We start from the raw sequence: 20,973 nt of genomic DNA, 5'->3' as shown, positions 1-20,973 counted from the left end.
GGGAAGATACATGATTTTGTCTCCAGAATCTCTTTGCCTTATCCTTCTCTGTAATGCCCTTCCCCACCTCATCCCTTTGAATTACACCGTGGTTTCTTACCATACCAGGAAGAGTAGCCACACCAAAAATGCAAGGAAAAACAAAAGAAGTTACTTCCTGGCTTTTAAGCTTCCAAAACCCAGCATAAATTATAGGTTCAGAGAAACAATTGTCTAGCCCATTTCCTACCACATAGAGGAAGATGAAAAATAAAATGTCCAAGCTGGCAAGTTAGAAGACGGTAGGAAAGAAAACAAGAGAGTTAAAACCTAGTTTGGGTTTCTGAGAATAGGCCCTGTCACCTACTCACTTTGTGCTGTGGGCATTGCTGGGAAATGTAGAAACTCCCTGGTAAATGCAAAGATGAGGAGGAGGTAAGAAACAGGGTCTGCTTCCTATAAAGAACCCTCATGGGGTTCCCCAAAACTTTGAGGTGTCAAGCAGCAGCTGAAGAGAAAGTGAGCCAAAAAGCAAGTCAAGGAAGAAAGGGCCTGAGACAGTCCAGCACATGTTTCCTGGGACCCCAGAATGGCTGGGAGAACAGCTGGGTGTTTCTCTATTCAGTTCTGTTAAATAAGCTAAGAAGTAGACATAGAAGATGTAATGGAGATATATACATAGAGAGAGAAACAGCCCACCTGAAGGAGTTTCTCAGTCTTGACAAGGGGATCCTATAGTCAAGCCCCAAGGACAGAGGACTGGATGTGGATGCAGAGATCGCAGTGGAGGCCCATGTGAAGGATGATGACAACCAAGAAGGAGATGTAGTCATTTGCATCTCTGCACTTGGATGATTAGAGACTCCACCAGACACTTGCCTCCACTCCAACGTGAATATGCTCTCCAGAACTTATATGCTAACTTGGGAAAGGAGAGACAAGAGAAAATTTATAATTTACCAACTATAAACCAAAAATGGCTGAATCTACTTTAAATTGACTAAGATTGCATTTCAGGGATCAAGCAAATCAGGGGATAAAAATGGAACTGATAGCTATAAAATAAATATGAAGCTACATTTCTGCAAACCTGAAGAAATGCCTTTAAATGAATACCTACTATGACTTTCTTCTCTTGTAATGTCAGAATATAATGGCCATTGGGCTGTATACCATAACCCATTCTACTGGAACCAACTTCAGAGCAATTTCAATAGGTCTCTTGTATGCACGAGGGAAGACCAAGAACACAGGCACACACCCAAATGCCCAGAAAACTTCACAAAGTACCTCTAGTCCAGTGGGGGTTTAGTTATGGTGGTGACAATGACATCAGTGATGACTGTAAATGCTCAACATATAAAATCCTCAGGAATAAGACATACACCTAGCCCTTAGTATATACCATCTATGAGGTTCTTAGCTCAAGACTTGGAAATGTTTTATCTCCAAACTAAACCTCTTTCTTGAACTCCAGATTCATGTATCTTGCCTATTTGACACATCCTCTTGGACATCTAATAGACATCTCAATCAACACATCTTAACACATCTGAACCCATGAGCTCCACTCCACCCACTGGTCTCAGCCAAACCTACACAACCTGCAGTCTTCTTCCCCATCCCAGGTTTTGACAACTCCATCCTTAAGGTTGCTCAATTTAAAAATCTTGAAATCATTCTTGATTCCCCACTTTTCTCACACCCGCACTTAATCCACCAAGAATTCCTACTGTCTTTCCCTTCAAAATATATCCAGAATCCAACCAGTTCTTACCACCTCCACTGCTACTACTCTTGTCTAAACCATCTCTCACCTGCATACTTCAGTTGCCTCCTGGGGGTCTCCCTGCCTCCACCCTTCCAGCATATAGACCCTACAGCCTATACTTCATACAGCAGTCAGAATGATCCGTTTCAAGTGTAAGTCATAGCATGTCACCCTCTGTTCAAAACTCTCCAATGGCTCCTATCTCACTCAGATCAAAGCCCAAATTCCCAGACCTCCTTGCTGTTCTTTGATCATGTCAGGCATATTCCTGCCTTAGGCCTTTGCATGGGCTCAAATCGCTCCCTGGAATGCTCTTCTCTCAGATATCCATATGGCTGAGGGTCCCACTTTTTCAAGTATTTGCTTAAATATTTCCCTTTTAAAATAAGGCCTCTCTTGAGCACCCCATTTGAAGTTGCAACTCCCCCTCTTCTTCTGTACTCCTAATCTCTTCTCCTACCTGGAATTTTTTCTCCTTTAATATTCATCACCTGGCACCAGCCCCACAGCTGAGTGGTTAAGTTCAGGCACTCTGCTTCGGCGGCTGTGGGTTTCGTCAGTTCAAATTGTGGGCGCGGACACGGCACCGCTTGTCAAGCCATGCTGAGGTGGTACCCCATGTGCCACAACTAGAAGGACCCACAACTGAAAATACACAACTATGTACCCGGAGCTTTGGGAGAAAAAGGAAAACTAAAATCTTAAAAATATTCATCACCTTTCTATATACCACAATTTACTGAATATTTTATCTATTGTTTGTCTTCTCTCTCCTCTCACTAGTCTATAACTCCACAGTGGCAGGGACTCTTGTCCTGTTTTTTTTTTTTGCTGCACCCTGGGCACCTAGAACATTGCCAGGCATGGGGTAGACACTCAATAAATATGGGATGAAAAAATGAATGAAGATCAGTGGACATAAATTGTTAGCACTAAAAGGGACTCTAGGGATTTATCTGACGCAAACCCTCCTTTTTTAGAATAAGAAATTAAAAATTGTTTCCCAGAAAGATTAAGATATTTATGCAAGAAAATGTTATGTGTCAGTGGTTTCCTGATTTGCTTCTTCTGTTGCTCTGGCTATTATATCTTCCATCCTTGATCTTGAAACAATGCTGTTATGCATTTTTTCCCTTTGAGATCTTAAGTGCAAAGAGAAGATTTAACCATATTCCTCATGTTATGGCAGATTCTTGTCAACATCCCCATTCCTATCTCTCTCCCTTCCCCATGCACCCACTCTATTATGTTTAATGTAGATATTCTCAGATATTAATATGGTGCAGACATACTACTGTTTTGTGTATGCATTTGCTTAATTTATATAAATGATATCATGCAATAGAACTCACCCGGTCTCTTATTTTTTTCACCCAACTGCATGGTTCAAGTCTTGCTATGTTTCTGTATTTTTACCTAATCCATTGTTAACTGCTACATGTATTTCCTTGGGTGAATATACCACATTTTACTCATCCACTCCTCTATATAACACACCTTAAAAGCATGTATCTGCAATCTTTTTCTCTTTTGGGGTCTGCAATATCACCATGATTTCAAACAATTTTTAAGAATAAGAAGGAAAATGAATAGAGGCCAACATGAATGAGGTCATGTGGAATGCTGGAAGAGGCAAGGAATTAAGAATCAAATGTGGGTATGATGATTCTTCAAGCCATATACTCTCTCTGTAACTTGGGAAATTCACCTGACTTCTCTCCCGTGCATCTCAATTCCTACATCCTTAAATTGGTGGTGACCATAGAATATACCTTAAAGGGTTGTGACAAGGAAAGCATAGCAAGGTATGTAAGTGAGGAGTATAAGGCATTTTATCAACTAACAAATTCTATATAAATACTAATTTTGGTTGTTTTATTTTCCTGGGAAAATAGAGAATACCATGGAAAGCTTTGCTTTCCAGACCATATGGACTGAAAAAGTGACATATTACCACAGATAAGTCCCTTCATAATGGTGGTTTGTTTTACACCTTTCCCCAGATCAAGAATGAAATGGCTGCCCTGCCCAGCAGTCGTGTGCTCAAATCTGGGAACGCTGTTTCACGGAACTAGTTCATCAAGGCTCTTTGTCCCTTTAACAGCCATGAGGGCTTCAGGGAAGAGAGCCTGTCCTAACAGCAGCACAGTTATCTCATGCACAAAGTCACTTACAAAGTCTCTTCTTTGTAACTTCCGTAAAACACAAGTTTTCTCTTGAGATCTTGCTTTAAGCCTCAGGTCAGAGAGTGCATAAAAGAATTCCTAAAGGTACAAATTTTACAACCTTGCTAAAAATAGATTTGCAAACATAAACAGGAAACCTTCTTGAGCTTGGTAAAGCAATAACAATGACAACCACAACCAAAGTTGTGATAATAATTGGAAGAGATTTAGTCCAGAAATGGAGCCGGAATCCCCTCTTGAAGCTCTACTGTGTTTAGAGGCATGCCTGAGTATGTTTAACATGTTAGTGAAGCAGCCCATTAGAAGCCTGTTTTCTTGGTTCTGTAGAATCCTCCTAGGGGACAGCTCATTCTGAGGGAATAAAGAATTAGTCATATGACCACCTAGAGTACAGGCTATGCTGCTAAAACAAAGAAAACTTAAAAACACAATAGTGTAAATTAGACAGAAACAATTCAGAAGTGGGCAGTCTGAGATAGTCAAGTGGCTATATTCTGTGAAGTCACTGAAGGACCCAGGTCTCTTACATCTGGTAACTCTGCTGCCCGCTAGTGTATTACCCTTGTCTGAATGGTCAAAGGGCCATTACCATGTTTGTGCTCCAGCCCACACAGAGAACAAAGCCCTGGAGAAACCCCTGCCCAGTGCTTCAACGCCAATGATTTGGCCAAAACAAAGGTCTATCTTATGCGACATGTGTGCGTGTGTGTGTGTGTGTGTATGTATATATAGTGTTTTTCTGGTGAGAAAGATTGGCACTGAGCTAACATCTATAGGCAATCTTCCTCTTTTTGCTTGAGGAAGATTGGCCCTAAGCTAACATCTATGCCAATCTTCCTCTATTTGGTATGTGAGATGCCACCACAGCATGGCCTGATGAGTGGTGGGGGTGGGTGGGTCCATGCCTGGAATCTGAACCCACAAACCCCAGGCTGCCAAAGTGAAGTGCACAAACTTAACCACTATGCCACCAAGCCAGCCCCTTTATGCCACTTGTTGATGCAAATAATCAACAACTAATCTATAAATTGTTTTATAGATTATTATCACCCTAAAAATTGGGGTGAGTTTATTATAAGCCAGATCTGAAGACCAGCCCAAGGCCTTCCTTCCCTAAAGAAGGAAGCGCACCAAAGAAGTGGGGTATACAGAGTGGTTATATATCATCAAAGAGCATATATCACATATGATGGGAATGTCCCTTTTACAACAGTCATAAGATTGCCTAGCTGGCACAGAAATTCATACAGCAGGTAACAGGTCTGTTGTCTCAAGCTGGGTGGTCACAGGTGGGTGCAGTAATCAATCCCTAGCCTAGGGAGAGAGGCTTATCCTTAAGGAAATGCCAATGTGGGGGAAGTTGCATCTTTATGTTAAGGGCATTTGTTCTTCTCTTTGGGACATAGCAAATGCTTAAAGCATACACAATGCATGCTCAATGGCCACATCAGGCCCTTTTGGAAAAGCAAGTTCAGGCCGAATTAATTTTACACCAAATGGCTTCCTCATGCACTCCAATATCCTATTGCTTGCCATTTGTTTATCACACTATATATTTTTAAGTCTCTTTGTTACAGCATCACAGTCTGTACTTTAACTAAAACTAAAATCAACCCCCTTCCCTTAGGACAGTCTTTCTCCTAGGAGTTCTTGAAAATTGTAAAAATAGATTTCAGTCCTGCTTGAAACCTTTGGCCTAAACTTGATCACATGGTCACATTCCATTGCAAGAGTGCTTAGAAAATGTAGTCTTTAGGTGAATGCCATGTGCCCAGCTAACTTATTGGAGAAGGGGAGGGGAGGTTCTGTTACTAAGGGAAAAAAGGAGGTAATAAGTTCTGGAGCTATTAGTAATTGCTGCCATACCCAGTATCAAGGCAATGGTTGTTGGAGGTAAGAGTGATTCTGGTTCCCCTGTCAACCTAATCCACACTTAGCCCAGCCATGTGGACTCATGTCCGGGGCCTAGTTAGAGAGAGCAGTATAAGGAAAAACTAAAAGGTCAAACATGTTTAATTAAATAATGGCAAACCTTTGAGGAATGAGCTAAACTCCTTTAGGGCCCCTCTAATTTATCGGAACACCAACAAATAGGAAGACAGTGTCCCCCTTTTAACCAAAAACTGCCATGCAGATATATCACCTTAACAGTTAAGTTACCATTCCTGGCAGATTTTGGGGTCTGGTTGAAGATGGGAGAAGCCACAGTGGTGACATATAGGAGACAGCAGTATCTGGCAGGATCCTGTGGTACCTTATAGGAAGTAGTGGAACCAATGGCAAGAGATATGGCATCCAGTGGGAAACCAAATGGTCTCATAGCAGTACCAGCAGAAGAAGCAGAGTTTACTGAACATGGTAGAACAGCTGGACTGCCTGGGGGAGGTGGTGACATTGGGGGCAGAGAGAGCAGCAGTACCTGGCAACTCCGCATGGTAGCTGACTGGATTTATTCCTGGATACACACGAGCTATCTCTAGGGGGCTGCCAGAAACAGGTATATGTGTGCGCATGAGTGTGTGTGTGTGTGCCTGTGTGTTTGGGGTGGTGGTACTTAGCAAAATGTCCTCCATGGGCAGGTGCCAGTGAAATTTATATTATTAAATGTCATAGGGCCTCATTTGTTTCCACAAGAGAACAAGTCTTAGGCAAACTGGTCCGAAAAGCAAAGTTTCATTTGCTAGGGTATAAATAGTTTTTGAGGAGGCTACCAGCACTTTCAGTACAATGAAATTGCAAACTTTAAAGTACAGAATGGAGCTACAGTTTGTTATTTTTGAAAAAATGGAGTTAAAGGTTTTATGATTCACCGGGTATTTTTCAATCAGAAAGCTGTAGACCCAAAAACTGGACCAGGGTCACTAGAGTCCTGGACCCCGTCATCTATATTACAGCTTGTTCTCAAATGGGATGATGTCTCTGATCATAAGGATTCCAGAGTTATCCACCAGAGCAAGGAACTGGGTGACGGGGGCACATTTCCAACACAAGGCAGAGCTGGGGATCTCAAGACATCGTACAACAGTAGAGATATGTCAAATTTATTAATTTTTATAAAATATGTTAATAGGCTTCTCATTATTTCCTCTCTCATTATCCGATGTTGCCTTTCTGCTTCCCTGACACTTAACTGTGACAATGTGACACCAAAAATATCAAGGCCTGCAGGCTCCCTGATCCCTAGCTCCTTTTCTTCCAACAGCTGGGACATTTGACCTTTGCCAGCAGGCTCTGCTTCAGAGTCAGGGCAAATCACTCCCCCCACACAATTTTTTTAATCCTTCAAAAAGGTCATATACATGAAAGTATGGAGGACACACTGAGCCTTCAGCAAATTTTCGTATCCTTCTCCTCTTTGGAACTTCTCAAGTTCTCTAAATATGGTGTTATCCCCTAAAAGTGAAGAGGTATAAAGTTGATCACTTGGGAATCAGAGAAAAATTTAAATTTCCAAGGGCACATCTACAAAGCAAGTCCTAAAAAACACCCAATTAGCCGTTCAGAGCCTGAAAATAAGCAGACATGAGCCACCACTCCCCACTCAGTGGCGGTAGCAGGCATTTCTAACGGGTCACAGCACTGGCTCTTTTCTTCTGTACCCTTTAAGGTAAGATGCAGCCCATGTCACTGCCATCAGAACGTTCTAGGCAGCCATTCCCAATTACCTGTAGTTAGCACATGAAATAAAAGCCATTTGCCATCCCTGCCCAAGTTCACCAAGATAGATATTCAAATGCGCCCCTACATAGAGCAGTTCTCAGTTGATCCTATTTCTTGATTTTTGTCTGGATAGGTTGGTCTTTAAAAGGTTTAAGTGAGTCAAATGTGCTCAGATTCAACCCCCTGAGGTCAGAAAAAGGGGACCCTGGACACCCCGTGACACTCCCTATGGGGACAGTGCCTTAGACAGATTTTGAAACAATGCCGATGCAACAGAGAGCCAGTCCACACAAACACTTGTTGAAGGGAGATGTTTCATAAACCAGAATGAGGAACCAGAGAACTTGGAGGGACAAGCAGGGCATCAGATCAGAACCAACAGGGTTGGGCAAAATGTGGATGAGGATGAGGAGGTCACGTGTCAAGACATTGCACTCTTCCCAGCATTGATTCTGTGTGTGTCCTGCTTGTGGGGCTCAGGCTGCCCTTCACCTCTCAGGTTGCTGCCATAAAAATCTCTTGAATTATTTAACCCTAAATATTTCCCCTGCTAATCTCTTCACTCATCTGATGCCAGAACATTCGTTAAAGAGCCTGGAGACCTACATTTAAATTCTAATTCTTTCACTTATTTATGGACAATGTGAACTTGTATGAGCTGGCCAAATTTACGAGCCTTGATACCAAGTTTGTATGGAAGTAGTCAGACAAGTTGGTCTCTAAGATCACTTGTCTTGGAAGTTCTGATTCTGAGGTAGAAAGAAGAGAGCAAGGCAGGAACTTGACACTGGATGCCAGAAAGCAGAAATTAATATGTTTTTTAAAGAATAAAGCAACATTAGAAATTATTTTGCTAGTTAGTAGTATTTTGATTATCACACATGATTTTTACATTATTAATTTGGGGTGAAAATGATATTTAATTCATCACTAACATCTCCTTTTTGATCATTCCATAAACCCATTATAAAGTCAGCCTAATCTGATGATTAATAGAGGTCCAATTCTCTGGATTGACTATTTCATGCCTTGTGCATTAAATAATGCAATAACAGACACAATTATGAAGATTTTACTTCGTGCCGGGTACTATGTTAAGTATTTATATTTATCACCTTGTTTAATTCTCTCACAAAGCTATTGAGTACTTTCATCCCTAGTGAATGAAGAAATGAATATTTAGGGGAATTAAGTAATCTGCTCACTGTTACATAGCTGACAAGTGTTAGAGCTGGATTTTGAACCTAAGCAGTCTGACACCAGAGTTCTGGTAACCTTGGAGACGTGTGAGTAGTAGAATGTGCCTTAAAAGAAAAAAGAAGCCCATAAGATAGCCTTGTAATAAACAATATATAGTTTACACATATCATATTTATATGTAGCATTTTCCATAAAATATGTCATAACAAAAGTAATTGTGCTTGAAGGGCCTCTGGAAGGGAATGTAATGTTTAGAAGTCTGCTGGGTGGCTCTGTGGTGCCTTCAGCAGTGTGGCAAACACACAAAGATCATAGCAGCTTGATGGTCATATGCTCTGCCTCTCGAGTGCCGGGGTCACTCCAGGCTTTAGCCTAAGGGCTGGGCACTGGGGCTACACAGGGCAGATCTGCTCTCCCTCAAGAAAAACAGCAACCATCTAAGGGGACTATAACCAGAAGGATGAATTTGTGCAAGTACATGTAGATAAAAATCAAACAAACACACACTAAAAGTGGCAGGAGAGAGAGAGAGACACCTTTTGAGTCTTCTAAAATTGTCCACATTCTGTCTCTACTCCCTAAATTCCCATTCTCTCTCTAGTCCACTCCAATATGACTTTCATCCTCCACCACTCCACTGGAACCTGACCTTTGTCAAGGTCACCAATGACCTAGCTCAGTGATACTCAAAGTGTGCTCCAAGGACCAATAGCTTCAGCATCACCCAGCAACTTGTTAGAAATGCAGGGTCCCTAGCCCAACCCCAGAATATGATTTTAATAAGATGCCCCAGGGAATCCCTACGCTCTTTAAAGATTTAGAAAAATAGACTTAGATCTTCCCCAGACAAATGACCAATGGTCTGCCCTCATTGCTCCTAGCTACACTTAGCATGGTTGACCACTCCCACATTCTTGAATTATTTCCGTCAGGGCTTTGGCAATACCACCCTTATCTGGTTTACTTCCTACGTCCTTGGTCATTTCTTGTCAAGGTCCTTTTTTTGTTTTCTCCTTTATTCTCTCTGCTTCCTCTACCACACTTCCAAACATTAAAGTGCCCCCAGGCTTTGTCTTTCATCCTCTTTACTTCTCTATCTATACTCTTCCCAGGTGATTTCATCTAGTACCCTCTAAACACTGATGACTCCAAACTATATCTCTATCCCCAAACCTCTTTTCTGAGCTCTAGACGAGTATATACATTTTTCTACTGGATAATATCTTCATATCCACTTGAGTTTATAATAAACATATAAAAATTAGCTCGACCAAATAGAACCATTGACTCTAAACTCCATCTCTCCAAATCTTCTCCATCTCAATAAATGGCATCAGTACCTGTCATTTGCTTGGGACATAAATCCAGGAGGCATGCTCTAATCCTTCTTTTCCTCATATTCCACACCCAAACCAATGTATCAGCATGTCCTACCAACATTATCTCCACAGTAAATCCCCAATCCAAACACTTCTTTTCATTTCCATTTTACATCCCAGGTCTAATCCTGGACCACTGCAATAGCTTCTGAATTGCTCTTCCTACTTCCACTCTGGTCCATTCTCCAAACAGCATCCAAAGAAATCTTTTAAACCATAAACCAAAAATGTAGTACCACTCTGTTTAAAACCCTCAATGTCTTTTCATTATAATTGCAATAAGTTCCAATATTCTTGCTATATTAGTTAGAATACTTGTAGCTGCAAGTCATAAATACCCAAAAGAAAATTATTTTATATTTTACTCCTAAGTAATTCTAAAGGTCAGTGGCTCCAAGTTTGGTTCAAGAGCCCCATAATGTCATTGAAGACCTAATCTCTTTCATCTTTTTGATCTGTCATCTTCAGTGCATCAGTGATATCTTGCTTCATGGTGCAAGATGGCTGCTGCAGCTCCAAGTATCACATCCTCACATAACGGTGTCAAAGAGTAGGAAATAAAGAAAGAGCTTCATTTTATTAGGAGGGAGGAGAATCTTTCCCAAATGCTCTAAGCAGACTCCTCCTCAGATCCCAGAACTGAGTCACATGACTAGCCCTAAATTAATTACTGGTAAAAATAAATGTTCAAGCCAATCGTGATTCATTTCAAGGGGAATGAAAAAAGCATACCTTTCCAGAGACGTTGAGGTCCCATTTCTGAAAAGGCAGGTGATCACAAAAGGGGAAAAAGAACAAACGGTGTTTGTCACAATTTCTGTGCCTACAAGACCTGCCTACTTTCCCAACTCATCTTTCTCTACTCTTGTTCACACACTACCATCTTGCCACACTGGTTCTCTTTCTTTCCCTCAAACGCACCAAGCTTATATCCTACTCAGGGCCTTTGCACTAGTTACTCCTTCCATTTGAAATGCTTTTTCCACAGATGTTGGTATGGCTGCCTCCTCCTCATCATTTACATATCATCTTCTCAAAGAGGACATCCCCAACCACCCTAAGTAATGTAGTTTTCTCCCACCCCACTCTTCATCAATCACTTCATATCACACTTTTCCATTTTATTTTCTTCGTAGCACTTAACAGTGTCCAAAATTAAAATACTGTAATGTTTATAGGTTTATACTATTTGTTTCTACCCTCTAGAATGTCAATTTATTGGGTCACATATTTCATCACTGCTGTCTTCAGTCCCTAAAACAATGCCTGGTACATAGTAGATTACCAATCAATTCTTGTTGACTGATTGAGTATAACTCTGGACAAGTTACTCCATATGCTCACTCCCAAGGCTATGCTCATATGGTAAGCTCACAGTCAGTTATGCCAGATCATAAAAGGAAATCAGCTAAGTAGCTTAAAGAAGAGAAACCTCAAAATGGATCAGTCTATGGTCAGTTGATTGACTGGCTTTGCGCACTTCTCAGTTTTGGGTGACATCTTTAAGAAATAGCATATATTGCTCCCTCTATATATTTAAATATTGCTGAGTAGAACCTATTTGCCTTAGGAATTTTGCATAAAAAAGGTCCTGGGAGACTAAGCATGTGAGTTACTGCAGCCACCTGTGATGTCCTAGGTGACGAGAACACCAACAGCCTACAGTCAAGAGGCAGTTTTTCTAAAAGGTAAAAAAGAGCCCCTGGAAGCTGATTTTTTATTTATCAGAATACATTATTCTCAAGTGCACATGGAACCTTCTTCAGCATAGATCAAATATTAGGCCATAAAACAAGTTTCAATAAACTTAAAAAGATTGAAATCATACAAGGTATATTCTCTGATAACAAGGAAATACAATTAGAAATCAGTAAAAGAAGGGAATTTGAGAAATTCACAAATATGTGAAATTAAACAAAATATTTGTAAGTAATCAATGAGTCAAAGAAAAAATAACAATGGAAAATAGAAAAAAATTTTAGGTGAATGAAAATGAAAATGGAAACACAGCATATCAAAACTTGTGGAATGCAGCTAAAGCAACTCTGAAAAGATGATATGTAAGTGATGAGGAGAAGGCAGCCATACAAATGTCTGTGGAAAAAGCATTTCAAGTGGAAGGAATAACTAGTGCAAAGGCCCTGAGTATGATACAAGCTTGGTGCGTTTGAGGGAAAGAAAGAGAACCAGCGTGGCAAGATGGTAGCGTGAATCAGAGTAGAGAAAGATGAGAGGGAAAGTAGGCAGGTCTTGTAGACACAGAAATTGTGACAAACACCGTTTGTTCTTTTTACCCTTTTTCCATGTGTATATCCATTTTTCCCAACACCATTTGTTGAAAAGACTATGCTTTCCCCCTTGTATATTCTTGGCATCCTTGTTGAAGATCAGATGACTGTATATGCATGAGTTCATTTCTAGGCTCTCTGTTCTGTTCTATAAGTCTATATGTCTGTTTTTATGTCAGTACCATACTGTTTTATTAACTGTAGTTTTGACATATATTTTGAAATCTGGAAGTGTGATATCTCCAGCTTGATTCTTCTTTCTCAAGATCGCTTTGGCTATTTGGGCTCTTTCGTGGTTCCATGTGAATTTTAGGATTGTGTTTTCTATTCTGTGAAACATGCCATTGGGATATCAACAGAGATTGCATTGAATCTGTAGATCGCTTTGAACAGTATGGACACTTTAACAGTACTAAGTGTTCCAGTCCATGAACACAAAATATATTTCTATTTATTTGTGTCTTCTTTAATTTCTTTCATCAAAGTTTTACAGTTTTCAGTGTATAAGTCTTTCACCTCCTTGGTTAAATTTATTCCTAAGTATTTTATTCTTTTTGATGCTATTAAAATAGGACTGTTTTCCTAATTTCCTTTTTGGGTAGTTAGTTGTTAGTGTATGAAAACACAATTGATTTTTTATGTTGATTTTGTATCCAAGCTTACTAAATTCATGTAATAGTTCTTACAGAGTATTTTCTGTGTGGAATCTTTAGAGTTTTCTACATATAAGATAGTGTCATCCACAAATAGAGATAATTTTACTTTCTCCTTTCTGATTTGGATGCCTTTCATTTCTCTTTCTTGCATAACTGCTCAGGTTAAGACTTCCAGTCTATGTTGAATAGAAGTAGTGAGAGTCGGCATCCTTGCCTGGTTCCTGATCCTAGAGGAACAAAAAAGCTTTCATTTTTTTCACCATTCTGTATGACAATAGCTGTGGGCTTTTCACATATGAACTTTATTATGTTAAGGTAAATTCCTTCTTTACCTAGTTTGTTGAGAGCTTTTTTATGAAAGTGTGTTGAATTTTGTGAAATGCTTTTCCGCATCAATTGAGATGATTGTATGGTTTTTGTTCTTCAGTCTGTTAATGTGGTGTATCACATCAATTAATTTGCATGTGTTGAGCCATATTTACACCCTAGGCATAAATTCTACTTGTTGTGATATATGATCCTTTTAACGTACTGTTGAATATGATTTGCTGGTTTGTTGTGGATATTTGCCTATATGTTCATGAGAGATATTGGCCTGTAGTTTTCTTTTAGCGTCTTCATCTAGCTTTGGCATCAGGGTAATGCTGGCCTCATAAAATAAGTTTGGATGTGTTCTCTCTTTATAAAGTCTTTTTGGAAGATTTTTATAAAAGATTCATGTTAATTCTTCTTTAAATATTTTGTAGAATTTGCCAGTGAAGCCATCTGGGCTTTTCTTTGTAGGGAGGTTTTTGATTCAATCTCCTTATTCATTATTGGACTGTTCAGATTTTCTATTTCTTTATGATTTAGTCTTGGCATGTTGTTTGTTTCTAAGAATTTATCTGTTTCTTCTAGGTTATTCAGTCTGTTGGCATGTAATTGTTCATTGTATTCTCTCATGATGCTTTTTATTTCCATGGCATCAGTTGTAATGTCTCCTCTTTCATTTCTGATTTCATTTATTTGAATCTTTTCATTATTTTTCTTAGTCTGGTTAAGGGTTTGTCAATTATGTTTATCTTTTCAAAAAACCATCTTAGGTTTGTTGATTTTTTTCTATCATTTTTCTATTTTCTATTTTGTTTATTTCTGCTCTAATTATCAGTACTTCCTTCTTTCTGCTAATTTTGGGCTGCGTTTTTTCCGTTTTTTCTACTTCCTTGAGGTGTAAAGTTAGTTGTTTATTTGAGATTTTTCTTCCTTGTTAATGTAAGTATTTACTGTTATAAACTCCCATTTTAGTACTGTTCTTGCTGCATCCCATAAGTTTTGGTATGTTGTGTTTTTGTTTTCATTTGTCTCAAAATATTTCTAATTTCCCTTTTGATTTATTCTTTGGCCAATTTGTTGCTCAAGAATGTCTTGTTTAACTTCCAAATATTTGTGAATTTTCCAGTTTTCCTCTTATCATTGGTTTCCAATTTCACTTCATTGTGGTCTAAAAAGATAGTTGATATGATTGTAATTTTCTTAAATTTGTAAAGACTCGTGTTATGACCTAATATATGATCTATCCTGGAAATATTCCATGTGTACTTGAGAAGAACGCGAATAACTCAGATGTCTATCTACTGATGAATAGATACATAGAATGTGGTATAGCCATGCAATGGAATACTTTTTGGTAATTAACAGGACAAAGTACTGATACACGCTGCAACATTGGTGAATTTTGCAAACATTATGCTAACTGAAAAAAACCAGACATGGAGGTCATGTATTGTAGGATCCCATTTATGAAAATGTCCAGGATAGGCAAATCCAGAAAGACAGAAAACAGATTGATAGTTTCTAGGGGCTGAGGGAAATGAGGCTGGGGAATGCTTGCTAAGAGTACAGGGTTTCTTTTGGGAGTGATAAAAATATTCTATAGTTGGATAATGCCAATAGTTGCACAACTTTGTGAACATCCTAAAAAACATCAAATTGTATACTTTAAAAGGGTGAACTTTATGGTATGTGAATTATATCTCAATTTTAAAATGTTAGTTCTACCTGCACAATATATCCTAAACCTGACCACTTCACCACATCCACCACTACTGACTACCTCCAAGCTAACATCCTCTCTTACTTGGATTATTGCAGTGGCCTCCTAACAGGGCTCCCTTGTCCCCAGGCTGTCTTCTCTTGTTCTTTGTAGTCTCTAATGTTAACCAGGCCAGGTCACCCCTTCTCTCTGTTCAAACTCTCCAAAGGCTTTTCATCTCACTCATCCCAGAAACCAAGGTCTCTCCAATAACCTATAAGTTCCCATACAATCTGGGTCCCTGCCACTTCTCTGATCTTATCTCATCACTGTCTTTGCTCCAGCCCCACTAGCTTCCTTGACGTCTCATTCTCACCTCAGAACTATTCCACTCACCATTTCCTCTGCCTGGTATCCTCTTTGCCTAGATATCTGCATGCATGGCTCACTGTGTTTTCGGTCTTTGATAAATATCACCTTCTCAGTAAAACCTTCCCTTAGCCACTCTATTTAAAATTAAACCACTGCCTTCTCCTCTCCCACTTTCCTCCTCCATATGCGTATTACCATCTGAGGTTTCACTTATTTATTTGTTGGGTGTTAGTCTCCTTTTGTTAGAAAGTAAGCTCTTTAGGGCAGGCATTGTTCACTGCTGTATCCCCAGTATCTAGAACAGTGCCTGGAGAATAGCATGTGTCTAATAAATTTTTTGATTGAATGAATTAGATGATGTGGGCAACTATTCACTTCATCAATGCAAAGAATTATTATGATATTCATAAGCCAGTCAGTCGAGATTTGTTATGCTTTTAGACTCTAGTTCTTCTTGCTCTATTTTCATCTCTCTGGTTTGGTTATTTACTCACATTTCCTTTGGAGAAGATTTCTACTTTTCTGGTGCTATCGCACATGCATTCTCTCCACCAGACACAGCTGAGCACTACTTCCATGCCTTATATGTGGTGCTGCAGTGACTGTGCACAAGAGTTACCAGCTTTTACAAGGCTTGGAAGGTAAATGAAATCGAGACCATGCACAAGCTGGATAATAAAGTTCAAATGGCTTTGAATTATTTGATAACAAATGTAGGGGCACTTCTCTGAGAAAATGTCACCATGACTCTGTTTTTCCAGGCCCTTAACTCAAAAATGTGTAAAGGCCCTTGTCCCTGTAAACTTCCATGGAGAAGGGAGAATGACTAAGTGAGAATTTACTCACTCTTGTCAGTTCCTAGGTATTATTCCAGCAAACATCAAAATTGGAAGAAGAAATTTTGCTTTTGACTATTTCTCCCCGTCCCACCCCAAGTAAAGTGAAGGCTGCTGTTTGGATTTCTTTTCTATCTAAAAAAAAGCAGAGATAAAGTCCAAAAGACCAAGAGTTCTCTCCTGCCATGCCTATACACTTTCAGTTTTAGCTCTCTTCCTAAGATGGTAATTTTTTTTGTTAAAGCAATTGTTCATTTTTCTCAGTTGCTTGCGAATTTACTTTTAGTCTAAAAACAAGACATAAATGATCCAAGTGACAACGTTGCTGCAGGGTACGGTTGCGGCTCAGTTTCCATTAATAATAGAAGAAACAGTCGTACCTTAAGTGTGTTCACTGGAAAGCTTTTCTCGCAAAGAGCACAAATGACACCTGATAAGACATCTCATGTAGCTATGTTTTAACATGTACAACTGAACTGGATGTGCCTAAAAGTAGGATGAGATGTTTCCCTTAGGTCCTAAAGACCTTTCCTTTTTCTAGGAAAGCTTGCCTGCTCTTCCAGCACACAGTGGTGCAGAAGGTCCTCTCTGGGATTGGGGTTATTGGAACAGGTGCCCTACAGGGTGCCAACAAAGATTTAAGATGCAGTGTAGGTTTCCATAGCAGAAGACTTGGGTTCAAGACCCAACTCTAAATGAGCAAGTTGTATTGAAGAATTCACTTTACTTCTCTACTGCTCATTCTGAAAGATGAATTGAAGGCAACCTCCCTGATTCCCAAGGTGCTTATGAGGAGTCAGTGAAAAAATATACGTAAAAAAGGACTTGATAAAGATGCAATAGAAAATTAGTTATTAGTAGTATAACTTAGTTGGTCTGGTTTACTAAGCTCTTTATCATAGGTGTGTTACAAGGCTTCTGCAAATGTCATGTGAATCATAATAATGAGTCATGTGCTGGGTTAGATGTTTCACATTTTATCACTTTTGTCAAACTCTTTTATGAACCCCATGAAGTCAATATTGTTTGCCCAATTTAACAGATGTAAGACCATGCAATTATAAAATGGCAGCTGGTAATCAAACCCAGGGTGCAGATATGTCCAACTGAAACAATGACTCTCCATCCCATCATGCTACCCCTTTGGAAACATGGAGCCACCAGGACATTTCCATCTCTAAAGCATAGGAACCGTTGATCCAAAGTGAGTCTAGTTAACGACCCCAATTCACCCTCTCTCAACTGGTTCCTAAAACATCATAGAGGATTCAGGAAAAAAAGATGACATTCTGGAAAACGAAAATGACAGATCATCTAATACTGGAAATGGGGAGGAATTGCTACAAAAAGTAACACCAAGAGATCTGGATGGATAAAACCCTGACCAGACTTTAGTGTACAGCATAATCTGACTTCACTTCATGGACCAAAGTTGACCTCAACAATGATAAAGAAATGCTCTGTAGCCCTTTCGCCATACATCTCCTGACTCAAGTTGAAAACCAGACAGCCATTTTTCTCCCCACTTGGTGTGAGTCTAAGTGGGAAGGTCTCTTTCCTCTAACACCATTTCTTCCCTAGTCCTGCAGCTACCCACACATACAGGTCATTGTCATTCAGGCGGGGACAGCAATCCTAGAAAATAGTTAAGTTAGAAATAAGGTAGAGTTTGTTGGTGGCAGAGACTAGAAGAGCTATATACACCATAAATAATAGTTTTTAAAGTACCATATAGACTTAAATACCAGAAAATAAAGCATTCAAGTGGATATAGGTTGCCAACTCAGGAGAGCAGAGGTGCACTTGATGAAACTCATCTAGAAATTGAGACATAAATTAGGAACTGTACTCATCAACTGACCCTTCATTGTATTTGAAGAGAGGATTAAACCCCCACAAGGGTAAACAAAGATGTAAACAAAATAATGCCTTCACCATAAACAACAAATGTGGACAAAGGTGCTGCTTTATTCAAAGATCACTAAGGAGAAATAAACCAAAATGAGACTGTAAAAAAAATACTCCAGACCAAAGAAGGCACCCAGAAGACCCAGAATAAGATCATTTCTCTGCAACTAACCTTTTGAAGCAGACAAAAGAAAATGTGCGCCTTAATGGGGGTCTAGAAGAGATTGCCTCTCTGAAGCAGAAGCAGAAAATAACAAAGACTGGCCAGGCTGAGATGATAGGGCAACAGGATTGGAGAAAAGCAACAACATGAGATAAAAATAGATGTAAATGACATAAGAAATGATTCCAACAGAACTAAAAACAAAAATGCAGGATTGAAATCCTCATTGAAGGAGGTAAAAAAGCAGAATTGATGTTGCAGAAAAGTGAATGAATGATGCAATGGAAAACTTTGACACACTCTTCAGAATACAGAAATTGTAAATTTTACAGGTAAACAGAACATAAAAGATCTCGAAGTGGCAATGGGGAACAAGCAGGACATCTGTCCCCATCCTGGTTCTGAGGGATGCAGAGTGGAAAGGAAAAAGCAGCCTCCTCTTCATAGGGCTGTAGGAAAAATTGTGTCCTCAGGAGACAGGCAGGTTTCAGTTAAATGAAAGTAAAACGGAAAAGAAAGCAAGTAAAGAGAGAGCTCAGAGAAGAAACTGAAAATAGAGGAGAGTTTGTTGTTCCCTCTCTAAGATAATCACCTTACATCATCTTGTCAAACCTCTCCCACCCTGCTCTTCCACCCCGCACACAGACAACATGGCCTCATAATTCTTTCAGAAAAATGGAAACCGTATGTAGATGCATTACCTATACCCACCTTCTCCATCCATGCTCCCAAGAAACAGAAAAGCCACACGTATTAAAGCCAATACCTCTGTGTGCACAAGACTCCTGTCCCTTCTCGGCTTCTCACGGACTTCACTCCAGTTCTCCACTCTCCCTTTCATCATCAATCTCTCCCTTTTTGTTGAGTCTTTCCAATCACCATAAAAACCGACTCTAAGGAAGCATCTCCCTTTGAAACTATATCTCACATTGGCTAATAGCCCATTTATTTTCTCCTCTGCATACTTAACCTTCGGAAACAAGTTGTCAGCACATGCTCTTCCATTTCATCACTTTGATTCACTCTTGATTCACCCTTCAGTCCGCTTTAGTCTGGTTTCTGTTCCGATCGCTCCACTGACACTGCTTTTAACCCACATTCTTCCCACTCCTGTGCCTGCAAGCTCAACTTCCAAACACAAGCACGTGCACTTCTTCACTCGAGTGGTTTTTTTTGCCACTGGAGCCCAATTCACCTCTATGCAGCAAACCAGAAAAGCCAGCAAATCAATGCCCTCTCCCCACCGCAGGAGCAGCACTCAACTAATGATTGACAGGGTTTGACATATCCCCTCCCTCGGAGCGACCCGCTGAGGAGGGTCTTTAGGACTTCTAGGGTTTCCCTGTGGTATTCATCGTCACTTGCCCGCACTGGTAGCTGGCTGTCTTCCCTTCTTGTCTCACTTCCCCACTCCCTTACCTTCACCTCTTATATAAACTACTTCCACTTGAATTGCTGTTTCTGGGTTTGCTTCTGAAAGAATCCAAACCAAGACAACCACTGTTACGCTAGCTCTTAACACACATTTCTCCATCTCACCTCACTGACCAATTAGCACCATGTGACCCAGAAAATCACTGTCTTTCTTGAAAATTCTCCTCTCTTGATTTTCAGGACACCACACCCTCCTGTTCCCACCCCACCTCCCACCTCACTCGCTGATCTTTCTCCACCCTACCTTTCTCATTGGAGTGTCTTTGGCTCTGACTCCTCCATCTCTAGGCCTCACTCTCTACCCTTTTTTCCTGTCTTTTCCACCTGACTCCCGTGTTTGCAACTCCAGTCATGCCTCTCTTCTGAATTCCAGACCCACTCTGGACACTAATTAACGGATGAATCTCAACTCTACTTTGAGTTTAATTTCTTAGAGCTTTGTGCACTATGGCACAGGCACTATGTCACCTCTTTAAATATGTTGTCTCATTTAATCCTTACAACGATGCTCCAAATTATTACACTTGTCAAGGCAAGGAAAGTGAGGCTCAAGGAGGCTAGGCATTTGAACTGGGCCTTTCAGACTCTGAAAGTCATACTCCATCAACCATCAGGCCATTGTGCTTCCAGTTTTCTTGCCTCCTTTGTGCAATGGGCACATAGGTTTTATAAAATAATAAACTGCCAGAGCTGGAAGAGAATTTAGTGATTATCTCATCCAGCTCCCTCATTTTACACTTTCCCTAAAAAGGCAAACAATTTTCCCAAGATTTATTTAGAGATATGCTTATATTTGTGATGAGTGGTTATTTTCAGGTTTTATGTTCTAGGCTGCAAATGGTGCCAAGGCTGGTTCCCCTTCTGAACTGGATCTCCAGCCTTGTGGCTCTCTTCAGACAAATGCAGATGGCACGCAACTTCCTAACTCCCCCGATGCTGGGGCCTGTCGAGAGAGCGCAAAGGAGTCACCCTGCCGCTTCCCTCGGATATTTTCTTAAGTGGAGATGATGTTCGAATCGTACAGACAAATGACTGACATTTTAACCACAGGAACCCTGCGAATGTATTTCTGTTAAATATCTACCCATCCCATTAAGATTATTTGTTGTGCTGTATCCAGAGCAACGAAA

The 20,973-nt window shown here is 40.0% G+C and overlaps 1 long non-coding RNA gene across 1 annotated transcript in view; it reads right to left on the bottom strand.

Annotated features, from left to right (window-relative positions):
* Positions 1-19,230, bottom strand: part of LOC139081667 (uncharacterized) — a 31,021-nt gene extending 11,791 nt beyond the window's left edge. Inside the window, exon 1 of the long non-coding RNA XR_011536859.1 lies at positions 19,121-19,230. This is a non-coding gene — a long non-coding RNA (uncharacterized lncRNA). The remainder of the gene's footprint in view (positions 1-19,120) is intronic.
* Positions 19,231-20,973: the final 1,743 nt, after the last annotated feature.

This window comes from Equus przewalskii, unplaced genomic scaffold, assembly GCF_037783145.1.
Source record: "Equus przewalskii isolate Varuska unplaced genomic scaffold, EquPr2 ChrUn-3, whole genome shotgun sequence".
Taxonomy (NCBI): Eukaryota; Metazoa; Chordata; class Mammalia; order Perissodactyla; family Equidae; genus Equus; species Equus przewalskii.
Note: the sequence above shows the minus strand (reverse complement) of the source record. Positions and strands in the feature narration are given on the sequence as shown.